Below are 15,846 nucleotides of genomic sequence, written 5' to 3' on the forward strand. Positions count from 1 at the left end.
CAGGGAAGACCAGTATCACCAGGGAAGCCCCCATAATTTCTTAGTAGGTCCTAATTTGCTCAAGAAAATCTTAGCTTATACTGTTGTTCAAGGATTTTTATTAATAGCATCTCCTTTCTCTCTCAAAAGTGTCCTGACTTAGATGATGAATTATGTTATTATCCTACCTATGGCACCTGAACATCTTCACCCAAATACTACTTCATAATAAATCTTTTGGTGATGAAGTGACTCCCTAAATTAATTAAATTTCATAAGCCTTAAACATGGAGCTTGAAGAAGTTTTGATTGTAATACTGAAGTTAGTATCTAGTTTGATTAGCTTTTTTTGCTGTATTTTAAAAGAATCCTTGGGTTACTTGTATGTGGGCATCTCTGTCCAAACACCACCTGTTTTTGTAGAGGGACTCTGCCATCTCTGGAGCTCAGCCTGAGGCCACTAGCTACTCTCCAAGGCTGTTGTACATAGACCCCCTCAGGGAATGTGGACTCTGACTCTTCAGACAAGAGAAGATCTGATCGCCAGCTACCATCACAACCTCTCCTTGCTCCCTCTCCACTTGTATCTCGCCTAGGTGGTGAGAAGCTTCACCCATTGACTCCCCTTTTTGACTGGGGATTTTCCCTTATCTCCTGCACCTGGGATTTGGGAAAACAGAACAGAGCCTCTGACCTCACTTGTGCAGGACCTATGCACAACTTGTGGAGCCATGCTCTGTGTAAGGTCCGTCACTGAGAGAAACTAATCTATTTCTAGTCGTTAACAGACTTTGGCGATCTGGCCTCACCCTATTTCTTTGACTTCAGCACCTTTCAGTCTTTCTCTAGATCAGCCACACTGCTCACATTCTCTTTGTAGAATATCCCAAGCACCATCCTGCCCCTGTTGTAAGGTCTTTGCTCTTGCCAATCTTCTGGCTGGAATGTTGTTCCCCAGGTCTGCTTGACTCAGCTTAAACATCACCTTTTAAAGAGATCTTCTCTGATGATACAGTCTAACTTAACTTTCACAATCACTTTCTTTGTCAAAATCCTGTTTTATTTCCTTCACATTACTTATCCCTATTTAAAACTATTTTGCTGATTTAACTGCTAACCTTTCTTTCAAACTCCATGATAATAGTAATAATAAACAATAGACTTGCTATTGTTACCAACACTCTGGAGTCAGTCCCCAGTAAGGGTCCCAGTGCCCAGTATCACAGGCGCCTGTAGAATCAAACTGATTTCAGTTCAGAAGCAAAGGAAAGCTTTATTCTTCAGTTAAAGAATGGAGAGGTTCAAGCTCAGGCCCTAGAGCACATGCTCCCTGAAAGGCCATAGGCAAGGCTGCTGTATAGGGTTCCTGTCTGCAGAGGGAGGGGTGGGATTCTCCCCGACCCTGCACAGACATACTACTCATGGCGCCCCAGATCCAAGTACTGGGTGCAGTATCTCTGCACATGGGCTGCTGCCACTGTCTTGAATGGAGGTGTGCAGCACTTCTCCAAGTGGCTTGAAGTCAGGGTGTTGGGAGCAGCAGTTCTATGCTGTCCCAATCCAATCTGTTAGGTGCGAGATCTCTGCCCCCTACAGGAAAACACAGAAAAAGAGGTAAGACCTTGTCTAATCACCCAGATTCCATCTTATTTTTCCATGGGGATCCCAGTGGGCTTTGTCGAGCTTAACCTTCTTTTAAGTGCTCTACTTTGCTTAATTTTAAAATCTTTATAGTCATCTTATGAGATAGGCACTATTATCATTCCCATTTTATTAAATTTTTAATGTTTTTAGAAAGAAACTAAGATTAAGAGAAATAAAGTAACTTGACTAAGACAGTCTGGTTCCAGTGTCTAACCTGAACCACCAGACAAGACTGCCTCCATCCAAGTCCTCCTCAGAGGACAGAACTTCTGTGTCCTGTGTGCACTGTATCTACTTCTGTGATATTGTGATTTATAACAAGAGAAACATATTTGGTCTTTGTCCAGGCTCTGGCATAGGGCTCCTAAAACCATTAAAATTTCTTGTGTTGAGAGTAATAGCAATTGTCTTTTGTTATGGTACTGAGTGAACTCTGGAAAGCACCTGAGGATGGGGGCTGATTGCCAGGGGGGCTAATCATGTGATTAGAGGGTTGGACCTTTCAGCCACACCCCTTGATCATGGGGGAGAAAGGATGTGCTGGAGATTTGAGTTCAATCGCCAGTGGCCAATGATCTAATGAATCATGACTATGGAATAAAACCTCCAATTCAGTTCTGTTCAGTCACTAAGTCGTGTTCAACTCATTGCAACCCCATAGAGTGCAGCACGCCAGGCTTCCCTGTTCATCACCAACTCCCAGAGCTTGCTCAAACTCATGTCCATCAAGTCAGTGATGCCATCCAGCCATCTAGTACTGTCATCCCCTTCTTGAAGCCTCCAAGAAACTCCAAGAGAGTTCTGAGAGTTTCTGGGTTGGTGAACACATGGAGAATTGGGAGAAGGGAGTAGAAGTTCCACACTCCTTCCCACATACCTTGCCTTGGGCATCTCTTCCATCTAGATTGTTCCTGAGTTGTATGCTTTTATAATAAGAGCATACATTACTTCCGTAATCTAGGAAGTAATATGTTTCTCTGAGTTCTGTGATCTGCTCTAGCAAATTAATGGAACTCGAAGAAGGGGGTCATTGGGAGCCCTGTTCTATAGTTGTTTGAGGGGGACAGTGTTGTAGGATTGAACCCTTAAGCTGGAGAATCTGACACTACCTCCAAGAAGCCAGTGTCAAAATTTAGTTGAATTGTAGAACACTCACTGAGAATTGCTTGTTTGTCTATTGTGGGGAAACTTTCCCCCTATCCACCACCATGCCAGAATTGGCTCACACAAGACTTGGCTCAATTAATGTTGGTTGAACTTTGAGTGTATAAATGTTGTTATAAAACCTCAACCTTGGGACTTCCCTGGTGGTCCAGTGGCTAAGACTGTATGCTTCCAATGTAAGAGGCCCAGGTTCAATCCCTGGTCAGAGAATTAGATCCTGCATGCCACAACTGAGATCCAGCACAGTCAAATAAATAAATACATACATATTCAAAAACAAAACAAAAAACCTTGACCCTGTTTGATTTTTATAAACAAAGAGGAAAACTTCTCACTTGCCTGTCTCATAGAAATGCCAGAGCCCAGTCTCTCTTTAAGAGCAGCGGGAGGCAGGGGCCCAAACAAGGACTCCCCTAAAATGTGAATGGGGGAAAAGTGTAGCCAGCCCCATGGCAGATCCTGCATGGAGTTCTGAGAAGTTTCTAGGAGTGACTTTCCATGGAATTTCTGAGTTAGTCATAAAGTAGGCCATCCAGCACCAGGTTACTGATGTTAAAGGAAGCAAGGTGCCGACATAGAAGCCAAGCACAGAGTGAATTAACAAATCTCTTCACACCTTCCCCACCGTCAAGGTGGGCACAGAAAATTAAGGTGTCTCAGACTGAATTTCTGCTCCTCGCAGCTGACTGCTAGGGAAACTTCTTTCTGTTTCTCTGTTACACTCCTGGGCTCCCGAGCATTCTGTACAAACCTAGATCTCTTAACTTGTCCCTTTATGTAGAATTTCACTATCCATCTGTCTCCCATCCCCTCTAAAGGGTAAATAAATTCTTTTAACAATACCATGTCTAGTTCATTCTTTATATGCCATGGCAGAGTTAATGTTATAATAACATATGCCTCCTAACGTTAGCTGAATCCACCTGACCTGCATCAGTTCTGTTCTCTGTGAGTGAAGGTGAAAGTCGTCACACAAGTGACACTAGTGATCTGCGCGTTGCTTTCCGTGGGCTGCATCAGGCAGGTGAGGACGGTGCATGGCTTTTGTTTTAGATTCAGGCCCCGGGACAAACAGATGAATCTTTGTATGCACTGTGAATCTGGTTGTGATCCAACTAGTTTTTAACTAGATGAATATGCCTTTTCAATGTCGTGTTTCCATTTGCCCCTGTATCTCTTCCCTGCACTGCTGGTTATTTATGCATTTAATATGCAAATAAAGACATACCAGCTCATGCATCAGAGGCCTGCGCCCAATGTCCCTGGGTTCTATTATATCTTGACTAGAGTGAGTCCCTTTGAGGCCATTCATCTGGGCTGGCTGTGTTTATAAACTGAGGCGTCTCTTTTTTCTCCCTTTTACTCTCTTTGTATTACTGATATTTGTAAAACTATTGTTTGGCTCTCATTTTTGTGGACATCTGTTATATAGCCAATTATTAAAAATAAATCTAAACTGAGCTAAACGTATCAACCATAACTATACTTCCTTCATTCCCCAGGGAATTTCAACCTATTTCTCTAGCTGCAGAATGTAGTCACTGACTAATATCATTTATGTTATTCTAAGATTAACCGTGAATGTGCTGAAAGCCTTAAACAAGTTCTGGGATTTCTTAATCATCAACTTCTTTACCACTGAAAACAAACAAGAGAAACTGAACTGCTGTGTTTCACAGCATTAATCCTAATAATCTTTAACTAAGTTGAAGGCATTTAACTCCATAGGGATTTTCTGCTGGTCAGATCTGTTTTTCTTCTCTCATAATCACTCATTCAATAAATATATATGTTGAAAGTCCTACGTGGAGGAAGTAAAACTCAGAAGCCTCAAATTTTCCGTATTAAGTCCATTTATTGACCATTTTTTCAAAAATTTATTTTATTTTAAATTGAAGGATAATTACTTTACAATATTGTGTTGATTTCTCCATACGTCATCATGAACCAGCCATAAGTATACACATCTCATTCCTCTGAACCTCCCTCCCACCTCCCACGCCATCCCACCCCTCTAGATTGTCACAGAGCTCTGGGCTGTGCTCCCTGCGTCACACCGCAGACTCCCACTGGCCTTTTTACACATGGTAATGTATATGTTTCCATGCTACTCTCTCCATTCATCCCACACTCTCCTTCCCCTCCTGGGTCCACAAATCTATTCTGTATGTCTGCATCTCCATTGCTACCCTGCAAATAAGTTCGTCAGTACCATCTTTCTAGATTCCATTTATATGCATTAATACACCATATTTGTTTTTCTCTTCCTGATTTACTTTATTCTGTATAATAGGCTCCATCTTTTGACATGTGCAAGTGTCTAAATGTCTTTGAATATGTTCCGTGCTTCCTTGGACTACCTTAGCTCCTTCATTTCTTTCTGCAGATGTGAGACCCCAACAGTATTCTTTCAGACCCAGCACAGAGTGTATAGAGAAAAGACTTAATGACGTTCCTTTCTAGGGAAATTAGAGAATATTTTATTTCCTGACATGTAGGTGAGCAGTATGGAGTTTTTGCATAAACAAGAATGGATGAAGTTAAACTCCAAATAAAAAATTTCAAGTGATACTGAACAGGCTGCCTACCTTCCTCCTGTTACCAGCCCTCTTTTCCTTTATCGTCAGTGGACTCCTAGGTCTCTGTGAGCTGAGAACCTTTCTGCCCCATTTCCTCTCCTCATGTTCTTACACCATTGACCTTTGTGGTTTTCTAGGAACAATGTTCTGAAGGTTTTAGAAAGAGAAAAATCCATAGTTATAGTGTTAAACTTTGTGCTGATTCTCACAGCACCTGTAATGAGACGAAGTAGAAGAGAGGAAAGCATGCATTTCATTCAACAAATATTTGTTGAATATTTACATGTATTCCTGATTTAAATACTGAAGGTAAATAAATAAACAAGATGAACAATATTTTTATTCTTACAATGGGAGAAGAGAGTAAATAAGCCATTATAGAAATAGAAAAATATCAGAGAAGGAGTATTTTGGGGGAATTAAAGTGGAGTGCGGAGATAGAATGTGTCTGCTAATCGCTTTGCCTTGGGAGATCAGGGAAAGCCTCTTTGAGGAGGTGATTAGGATATTTTCTATGTTTTATGATGTGATCTTGAGGCCTTGCTAATCCTGGAGAGACTGCCCCACCCTGAGCTAATCCTGCAGATAGCAATGATTCCCCAGGGGGCATGGTTTGCTATGAAAACCTGAGTTCACGCTTCCATCACTTCCTTTCATCAGGCTTCTGCAGTGCAAGACACTATTCCCTTCCCCAAATTACCCAAGACTGGTACCAGACTACTAGGGCAATTATTCAAACTATCCTATCCTAAACTTACTTGGGGGCGTATACTGCTTTGCTCATTCCTCCCCATGAAAACCGCAGTAAAGCCTCAGGACCATGCTTTCCTCTTGTCCTTTCTGTTTCCTGACCAACCTCAATGCTTCCTCATGTGGTCCTGTGTGCTACGCATTCTGTTTCCAGGGACCTCTGAGTATAAAAACCTTCTTTCCTCATAGTAATCATTTCTATGTCTGTAATTCTTACCAAGCCTAATCAAAACAAATTCCAGCTTACATTTTTATACAGTGATACTTAAGCTGAGTGGAGAAGGAAATGGCAACTTGCTCTAGTATTCTTGCCTGGAAAATCCCGTGGACAGAGGAGCCTGGCATGCTACAGTTGATAGGGTCTCAAAGAGTCGGACATGACTGAGCGACTAAACAACAACAACTTCAGCTGAGATCTGAATGCCAAGTAGGACCAGTCACACAAGGATAGAGACGAGAACATTCTAAGTAACAGTGCAGAGACTCTAAGCTTGGCAAATCAAGGACCACACAGAGGGACACGCCTGGAGAAAACTCCCCTCTCACCTCCTACTTCTTTTACTTTACCTTCCAGACATTTCTTGGTCTCTGTTAATCCACAGATCCCTAAAGGTGAATATCTCTAAGGGAGTCAGATGTCCCACCATCCCTTTTATACAAATCAGCGCTTGAGAAAGTAGATGACTGATGAGAAGAACTGAAGGTCTCATTAAAGCACTTCACACCAACGTGTGCAAGAATCTTTGCTAATGTATTTTCATTGAAAGAGGGAGTTTATTAAATGAAACACGTTTTTAAATATTCTACTCAATAGTTTTCTGTCTTAGCTCAGTTGCTCAGTCGTGTCTGACTCTTTGTGACCCCATGAGTTGCAGCCCGCCAGGCCTCCCTGTCCATCACCATCTCCCGGAGTTCGCCCAAACTCATGTCCATCGAGTCAGTGATGCCATCCAGCCAGCTCATCCTCTGTCGTCCCCTTCTCCTCCTGTCCCCAATCCCTCCCAGCATCAGAGTCTTTTCCAATGAGTCAGCTCTTCGCATCAGGTGGCCAAAGTATTGGAGTTTCAGCCTCAGCATCAGTCCTTCCAATGAATACCCAGGACTGATCTCCTTTAGGATGGACTGGTTGGATCTCCTTGCAGTCCAAGGGACTCTCAAGAGTCTTCTCCAACACCACAGTTCAAAAGCATTAATTCTTTGGCGCTCAGCTTTCTTCACAGTCCAACTCTTACATCCATATATGACCACTGGAAAAACCATAGCCTTGTCACTCAAATACCCAATATACACTTATCAAATACATCTCTCATTACACCCAGGTTCTAGAGATGGAGTGAGGTGCAATCATCTTTCCTAAGGAGTCAGTGACTACTGTGATCACTCTATGCTCTTGTGATTTCTTGTTTGGAGTCCATCTTGTCCTTTATATTATAATTATGCAAAGCTACATGAGGGTAGGAGGTATGTTCAACTCCTTATCACTAGCAAAATTTAGTGTCTTGCAGACTTCAGCTAATCCATTAATGACTTCAAAATGAAAATTATTAAATCAAGTTCTACTAAAAATTAAAGTTGTACTAAGATAAAGTATAAATATGAATGGTAAAGGTAATTTCCAATATTGTAGTCACTTAGGACCCAGGAAGGCTAAATTTCTTAGACTCAATGGGTTTCATTTCTGGCTGAACTTAAAATCCACCAAAAAGTTTTTAAACTGTAACAGTACTGCTCCCCATTACAATCAGCTGAGTCAGAACCTAAGGGTAGAATCTGGGTATTAGCATTAAAAAAAAAATTCTCTAGGTTATTCTAATATGCAGCCAGGGTTGAGGAACACAGATCTAGGCTAAAAGACTACAAACAGTAAAGGTTAATGCAGCTGGCTTGTGTCTTTAGGCAATGTGAAGAATAGCTATCAGAATTTGCACAAATCGATAGGAAAGAGAATTCTCAAGGACACAGAGGTTCACAAATGTCTATGCTTCAGAGATACAGGGAAATGGGCAGATAAGCTTTAGACAGAGACACAAGCTGTGCAACCAAGAAGGAAGAAAGTGGATCGTCATATGCCCCCAAAAGAGTTCTTTTGTGTTCATTTTCAAAGCGCTTACAGAATTTCAGGTGACTGAAGTCATTGGCAGGCATCTTTGCAAAAATACAGATCATAATATTTGAGAAACAAAAAGGAGAGGCCCTGAGGGCAGTTTATATTTTTCTTTTCAGAGATGACCTGGAAAATTATACTTCTTTTTGCTGCAAGAACTTGTTATGCTGGCAAATATTTGTGAAAGTGTGAGTTCAACTCATGAGTTTTATTTTAGCAGACATCCAGAGTAGGGCCCACATGCATAAAACAAATGTCAACCTTCCTTTCCATTCCCAGGTCCAGTACTGGATCTCAGTTTATGCTTTCTTATAATGAGATCTGCCATGAAATTTTCAACTAACAAATGGCTATGGTTTACAAAACGCTGTCCAAACAAATCCTTATCGACTGGAAGCCTTATAACGATTTGGTATCTGAATTTATTACTAAAAAGTTCCTTAGGAAAAAATTCAAATACCAAGTAAAAATCAATTAAAAAGCAAAATAGATTAAAGTCTCATCTTCCATGGTTATATAGATGATCATTCTGTTAGTTGAATATAAAGTTTGCCCCCAACTTCTCTCCTTTTTATTTCCTAGACATTATGGTTTGTATTTCTGCAGAGATGCCTGCTAATGACATCAGTCACTTGAAGCTCTCCAAGCATCTTTAAAATAGTAAGAACTCAGCCAACTGATACACAATTGTGAAATATTGTTTCAGCTCATGAGTTTTATTTAAATAGCTGAAAGTGATCCTAGCATAGGTACAACATTAAAAGCATAATCTCTTGATAAAATCCTGACTCCACTGTTTCATAAAATCAATACTTGTTTAACAAATATTTATTCAGTACTTTCTAGTAGGCACTAGATGTTTTAGATGATTGGAAGGTACTGGTGAATAAAAGAGAGAAATATCTGTACCTTCTTGATGCTAACACTGCTACTGAAGGAGGCTAGCAATAAAAACAATACAACAAACTTAATTTATTAACACATTGTATAGCACATTAAAAGTTAAACATGTACATATTTTTTTCAATAAAGGGTTTGAGGATGCTGAAAGGATCAGGAGTGTTTTATAATATTAAATAGAGTAACCAAGGTAAACTCATCTCACATGCTAGTAAAGTAATGCTCAAAATTCTCCAAGCCAGGCTTCAGCAATACGTGAACCGCAAACTCCGTGATGTTCAAGCTGGTTTTAGAAAAGGCAGAGGAACCAGAGATCAAATTGCCAACATCCGCTGGATCATGGAAAAAGCAAGAGAGTTCCAGAAAAACATCTCTTTCTGCTTTATTGACTATGCCAAAGCCTTTGACTGTGTGGATCACAATAAACTGTGGAAAAATCTGAAAGAGATGGGAATACCAGACTCCCTGCTCTGCCTCTTGAGAAATCTGTATGCAGGTCAGGAAGCAACGGTTAGAACTGGACACGGAACAACAGACTGGTTCCAAATAGGAAAAGGAGCGTGTCAAGGCTGTATATTGTCACCCTGCTTATTTAACTTCTATGCAGAGTACATCATGAGAAATGCTGAACTGGAAGAAACACAAGCTGGAATCAAGTTTGCCGGAAGAAATCTCAATAACCTCAGATATGCAGATGACACCACCCTTATGGCAGAAAGTGAAGAGGAACTCAAAAGCCTCTTGATGAAAGTGAAAGAGGAGAGTGAAAAAGTTGGCTTAAAGCTCAACATTCAGAAAACGAAGATCATGGCATCCAGTCCCATCACTTCATGGGAAATAGATGGGGAAACAGTGGAAACAGTGTCAGACTTCATTTTTTGGGGCTCCAAAATCACTGCAGATGGTGATTGCAGCCATGAAATTAAAAGACGCTTACTCCTTGGAAGAAAAGTTATGACAAACCTAGGTAGCATATTCAAAAGCAGAGATATAACTTTGCCGACTAAGGTCTGTCTAGTCAAGGCTATGGTTTTTCCTGTGGTCACGTATGGATGTGAGAGTTGGACTGTGAAGAAGGCTGAGCGCCAAAGAATTGATGCTTTTTATCTGTGGTGTTGGAGAAGACTCTTGAGAGTCCCTTGGACTGCAAGGAGATCCAACTAGTCCATTCTGAAGGAGATCAGCCCTGGGATTTCTTTGGAAGGAATGATGCTAAAGCTGAAACTCCAATACTTTGGCCACCTGATGCGAAGAGTTGACTCATTGGAAAAGACTCTGATGCTGGGAGGGATTGGGGGCAGGAGGAGAAGGGGACGACAGAGGATGAAATGGTTGGATGGCATCACCGACTCGATGGACGTGAGTGAGTCTGAGTGAACCCCGGGAGTTGGTGATGGACAGGGAGGCCTGGTGTGCTGCAATTCATGGAGGTGCAAAGAGTCAGACACGACTGAGCAACTGAACTGAGCTGAACTGAACTGAAGCAAAGTACCTTTCATTGAGAAGGTGATTATATGAGTAATTGCTTGAAGGAGATGAGGGGATTGGCCTTGTGGATATCTAGGGGGAGAGTGCCTGGGAAGATGGAACAGCAAGTGTTTAGCCTGGTAGCAGAAGTTTGCTGCTGTGTTTGATGACAGCAAGGAGGCGAGAGTAGCTAGAACAATGTGAACAGGAGGAGAGAGAAGTACAAATGAAGTCAGAGTTTGGAAGAGGGAGGCAGGGCACAGGGTCTGATGGGCCATTGTAGGGACTTTGGCTTTTCTTCTAAGGGAGGATGGAAGGTCTTTGGAGGATTCTAAGAGGAATAGCATGGTCTGACTTCTGATTTAAAAGCTTACTCTGGAAGAGAGTTCTAATTCTGGCATGACAGTGGGAGGAGCTCCACAGATCCCCTCCCTACAGAAACTGGTAAAAATTATTATTATTAACTAAATTATAATAGTTTTTTCATTTTTTTAATTGTCAGATAATTACTTTACAATATTGTGATAGTTTTTGGCATACATCAACATGAATTGAATAGACATACATATATCCCCTCCTTCCTGAATGTTCCCTCCACCCCCCTCTCTACCCATCCCTTCAAGGTTGTCATAGAGCATAGGCTTTGGGTGCCCTGCATCATATATCAGACTCTCACTGGCTATTTATTTAACATGTGGTAACGTGTATGTTTCAATGTTATTCTCTCAAATCATCCCACTCTCTCTTTCTTCCACTGATCCCATGTGTAGGGCAGCAAAGGAGATCCAGAAATAAAGAAATTGCTTTTTGGACTCAGTGGGAAAAATTACTTTTTAAAATCAACCATATAGGGTCTCAGGAAATGCCCCAGAGAGCATAAGGCAGATAAAGAAACATTTATTCAAGAAATCTAGTGAAACTTGGTAAAAACCACAAGTTGTGGTATTTGAGCCAAGAACCCTGAGTTCCCTCCCAGCTCAGTGATACAGAAACTGTGCTCCAAACTTGTACAGCCATCAACACAGGTTCTCTCTGCCAAGCCCCTAGTTGGAAGGGCTACCTTCTGGGAAAAAGTAATATGTAAATACAGTTCATCTTGCCTTCAGTCACCTACTGGTGAAGCTAAATTCCTGGTGCATGTGGTTGGGAATTGGAGGCTCCTTCTGTCTAACCACCACTCATGGGATGGAAGCTATTCTGTGGCCATGGCACCATTGAGAATACTAGAGCCCTGATTGCTCTTTCCTTGGCTTGTGAGGGAGGGTAGGAGTTCTATGCTGAGAGAGGCAAGCCAGTGAGACCTGGGGCTGCTGACTTTCCAACCACTGAATGCTGAGCTCCTGAAGTGGAATGTCACTCAGAGAGAAGAATACCATTTGTGCCCATCCATAACATCAATGACATGGCTAAGAGATTTTTGCCTAAGAGGAAGAGCAAGCCATACAACAGAAAGTTTGAAATTCCTCCCCAAAGACGTCATTTGCAACCGTTCAAGACTAAGGTCACTCTCAAAAACAGTGGAAGTCTTGGTGAAAGGTCAGATTGACAGATTCTTTGGAAGTAAAGGCTAAACTATAGGCCAGGTAGCTTTCCAGAAAGATATGGAGAAAGACATGGCTAGGAAAAGCCTTCCCAGAGTCAGTTCAAATCTCACATGTTGACTTTGGGAACTATGCCTTTCAAAGAGCCAAATTTGGATTGGATTAGTCTCTGTAGTAATTTATGTGCCAATGCACTGTTGAAAACAATAAAGCAATCAGTCTGCAATTAGTGGCACTTGACAAGCAGGTGTGCTCAAGGAAAGAGACAATCAGAAAGAACCGTGCCAAAACCACTGTCGTCTCGGAGTACCTGTGGGTCTCAGAGAAATGCGGGGCAGCATTCAATGCACCAACAGAGTTGTAATGGGAATACAAATAGAAGAGAAGAGAGAGAAAGGAGAAGGAAACTATCTGAAGAAATAACAGCTGAAAACTAATGAAACTTATTTTTTAAAACATGATTTATACATCCAAGAAGCTTAATGATTTCCAAGTAAGATAAACACACACAAAAAATATACAAGTAGACACATGTCTAAAATCCAAAGACAAGGAGAAAAGCTTGAAATCAGCAAGAGAAAAGTGACTTGTTACTTACAAAGGAATTGCAGTGAGATTAACAGCTAACTTAGAAACAATGGGGGCAAGTGCTCAATGGGGGGAAAAAATATATCAAGAATCCTGTATCCAACAAAACTATTTTTTGGAATCAAGGTGAAATAAAGACATAAGGACATTCCCAGATAAAGTCTGAGTGAATTTACTGCTAGCAGATTTGCTTTAGAAGAAATATTTAAAGGAAGTTCTTCAGGCAGAAAGCAAGTGGCCCTAGATATTAATTGGAATCACTGAGAAAGGTAGTTAATATAATTATAAAAAACAGTATAAGTGCATATTTTTATCCTTCTCTGAACTGATTTTAAAAGTAATTGTGTAAAATACTGTGTATCTAATGTATTTGGGGCCCTATAACATATAATAATGGAATATAATTGCCAATAATAGAAAAAAGAATTGAGTAGAAGCAAAGACGTATTGGGGCTTCCCTGGTGGCTCAGACGGTAAAGAATCTGCCTGCCATGTGGGACACCTGAGTTCAATCCCTGGGTTGGGAAGATCCCCAGGAGAAGGGAATGGCTATCCACTCTAGTATTCTTGTCTGGAAAACCCCATGGACAGAGGAGCCTGGCTGGCTACAGTCCATAGGGTTGCAAAGAGTTGGACATGACTGAATGACTAAGCAGAGCACAGCACAGCATAGCAAAGATGTATTGAGCTAAGGAAATGCCTCTATATGCTAACTCAAATTTATAGGAAAAATGGAGTGATATGGTGACAATAAATAATAAGATCAATATACCTAAAGATAAAAGTGTACATTTGCTATTCAGCTTCTTTAAAACACTAAATTGCATAAGGTAATAATTATGACAATGTAATTTTGGATTTGTAACATTTATAGGTGCAATTACTATAACAATAATATCACCAAAAATGGAGAAAGGGAACAGATCTAATGGAAGTAATGTTTCCATAGTTCATTGAAATTAAATTAGTATAAATCTCAAACTAGTTCTAATAAGGTAAGCCCCAGAACAACCATTAAGGAAATAACTCAAAAATACATTAATAAAAATCATTAAAGAAATTAAAATGATATTTTAGAAAATATTCACTTAAGACAAATGAAAGCAGTAAAGTAGGAATACAGTAATGACAACAACAAAAAGACATAATATAGAAAACAAAAAGTTAAGTGGCAGAGGTAAATCTGACTATAGTAATAATTACATTAAATGGCAATGGATTTAAAAGTCCTATCCAAAGGCAGAGATCATCAGATTTGATAGAAACAAGCTAGATACAGCTATATTCTGTCTATAGGAGACACACGTTAGATTAAAAAATACAATAGATTCCCAATTAAAATAAATAAATTTATATTAAAAAAAATGGATTAAAGACCTAAATGTAAGACCAGAAACTAGAAAACACTTTGAGGAAAACAAAGGCAGAACACTTGATGACATAAATCAAAGCAAGATCCTCTATGACCCACCTCTTAGAGTAATAGAAATAAAAACAAAGGTGAACAAGTGGGGCCTGATTAAGCTTAAAAGCTTTTGCACAGCAAAGGAAACTATAAGCAAGGTGAAAAGACAACCCTCAGAATAGGAGAAGATAATAGCAAATGAAACAACTGACAAAGGATTAATTTCCAAAATATACAAGCAGCTCATACAACTCAGTACGAGAAAAACAACCAATCAAAAAGTGGGAAAAAGACCTAAACAGACATTTCTCCAAAGAAGACATACAGATGGCTAACAAATACATGAAAAGATGCTCAACATCACTCATTATTCAGGTCAGTTCAGTTCAGTTGCTCAGTTGTGTCCAACTCTTTGAGACCCCATGAATTGCAGCACACCAGGCCTCCCTGTCCATCACCAACTCCCGGAGTTCACTCATTATTAGAGAAATGCAAATCAAAACTGCAATGAGATATCACCTCACACCTGTCAGAATGACCATCATCAAAAAGCCTACAAACAATAAATGCTGGAGAGGGTGTGGAGAAAAGGTAATGCTCCTGCACTGTTGGTGGGAATGTAAATTGATACAGCCACTATGGAAGATGGTATGGAGATTTCTTAAAAATCTAGGAATAAAATCACCATATGACCCAGCAATCTCACTCCTATGCACATACTATGAGAAAATAAAAATTGAAAAAGACACATGTATCCCATTGTTAATTGCAGCACTATTTACAATAGCTAGAACATGGAAGCAACCTGGATATCCATCGACAGATGAATGGATTAAGAAGTTGTGGTCCATATACATAATGGAATATTACTCAGCCATAGAAAGAACGCATTTGAGTCAGTTCTAATGAGGTGGATGAACCTACTAGAGCCTATTATACAGAGTGAAGTAAGTCAGAAAGAGAAAGATAAATATGATATTCAAATGCATATATATGGAATCTAGAAAAATGGTACTGAAGAATTTATTTGCAGGGCAGCAGTGGAGAAACAGACATAGAGAATAGATTTATGGACATGGGGAGAGAGGAGGAGAGGGTGAGATATATGGAGAGAGTAACATGGAAACTTACATTACTACATGTAAAATAGATAGCCATCGGGAATTTGCTGTATGGCTCAGGAAATTTAAACAGGGGTTTTGTATCAATCTAGAGGGGTGGGGTGGGGTGGGAGATGGGAGGGAGGTTCAAAAAGGAGGGGATATATGTATACCCGAGAAGGCAATGACACCCCACTCCAGTGCTCTTGCCTGGAGAATCCCATGGACGGAGGAGCCTGGTGGGCTGCAGTCCATGGGGTCGCTAAGAGTCGGGCATGACTGAGCGACTTCACTTTCACTTTTTACTTTCATGCATTGGAGAAGGAAATGGCAACCCACTCCAGTGTTCTTGCCTGGAGAATCCCAGGGACAGGGGAGCCTGGTGGGCTGCTGTCTAAGGGGTCGCCCAGAGTCGGACACGACTGAAGTGACTTAGCAGCAGCAGCAGCATGGCTGATTCATGTTGAGGTTTGACAGAAAACAACAAAATTTTGTAAAGCAATTATCCTTCAATTAAAAAATAAATTAATAAAAAATACAATAGATTGAAAGTAAAAGTGTGAAAAAAGATAATCACGCAACATCAATGACAAGAAATCTGGAGTGACAGGCAAAATATACTTCA

The 15,846-nt window shown here is 40.5% G+C and overlaps 1 protein-coding gene across 2 annotated transcripts in view; it reads left to right on the forward strand.

Moving 5' to 3' along the window:
• LMNTD1 (lamin tail domain containing 1) overlaps positions 1-15,846 on the forward strand; it is a 525,827-nt gene that overhangs the window by 245,932 nt on the left and 264,049 nt on the right. The window lies entirely within an intron of this gene.

This window comes from Ovis canadensis, chromosome 3 (assembly GCF_042477335.2).
Source record: "Ovis canadensis isolate MfBH-ARS-UI-01 breed Bighorn chromosome 3, ARS-UI_OviCan_v2, whole genome shotgun sequence".
Classification (NCBI taxonomy): domain Eukaryota; kingdom Metazoa; phylum Chordata; class Mammalia; order Artiodactyla; family Bovidae; genus Ovis; species Ovis canadensis.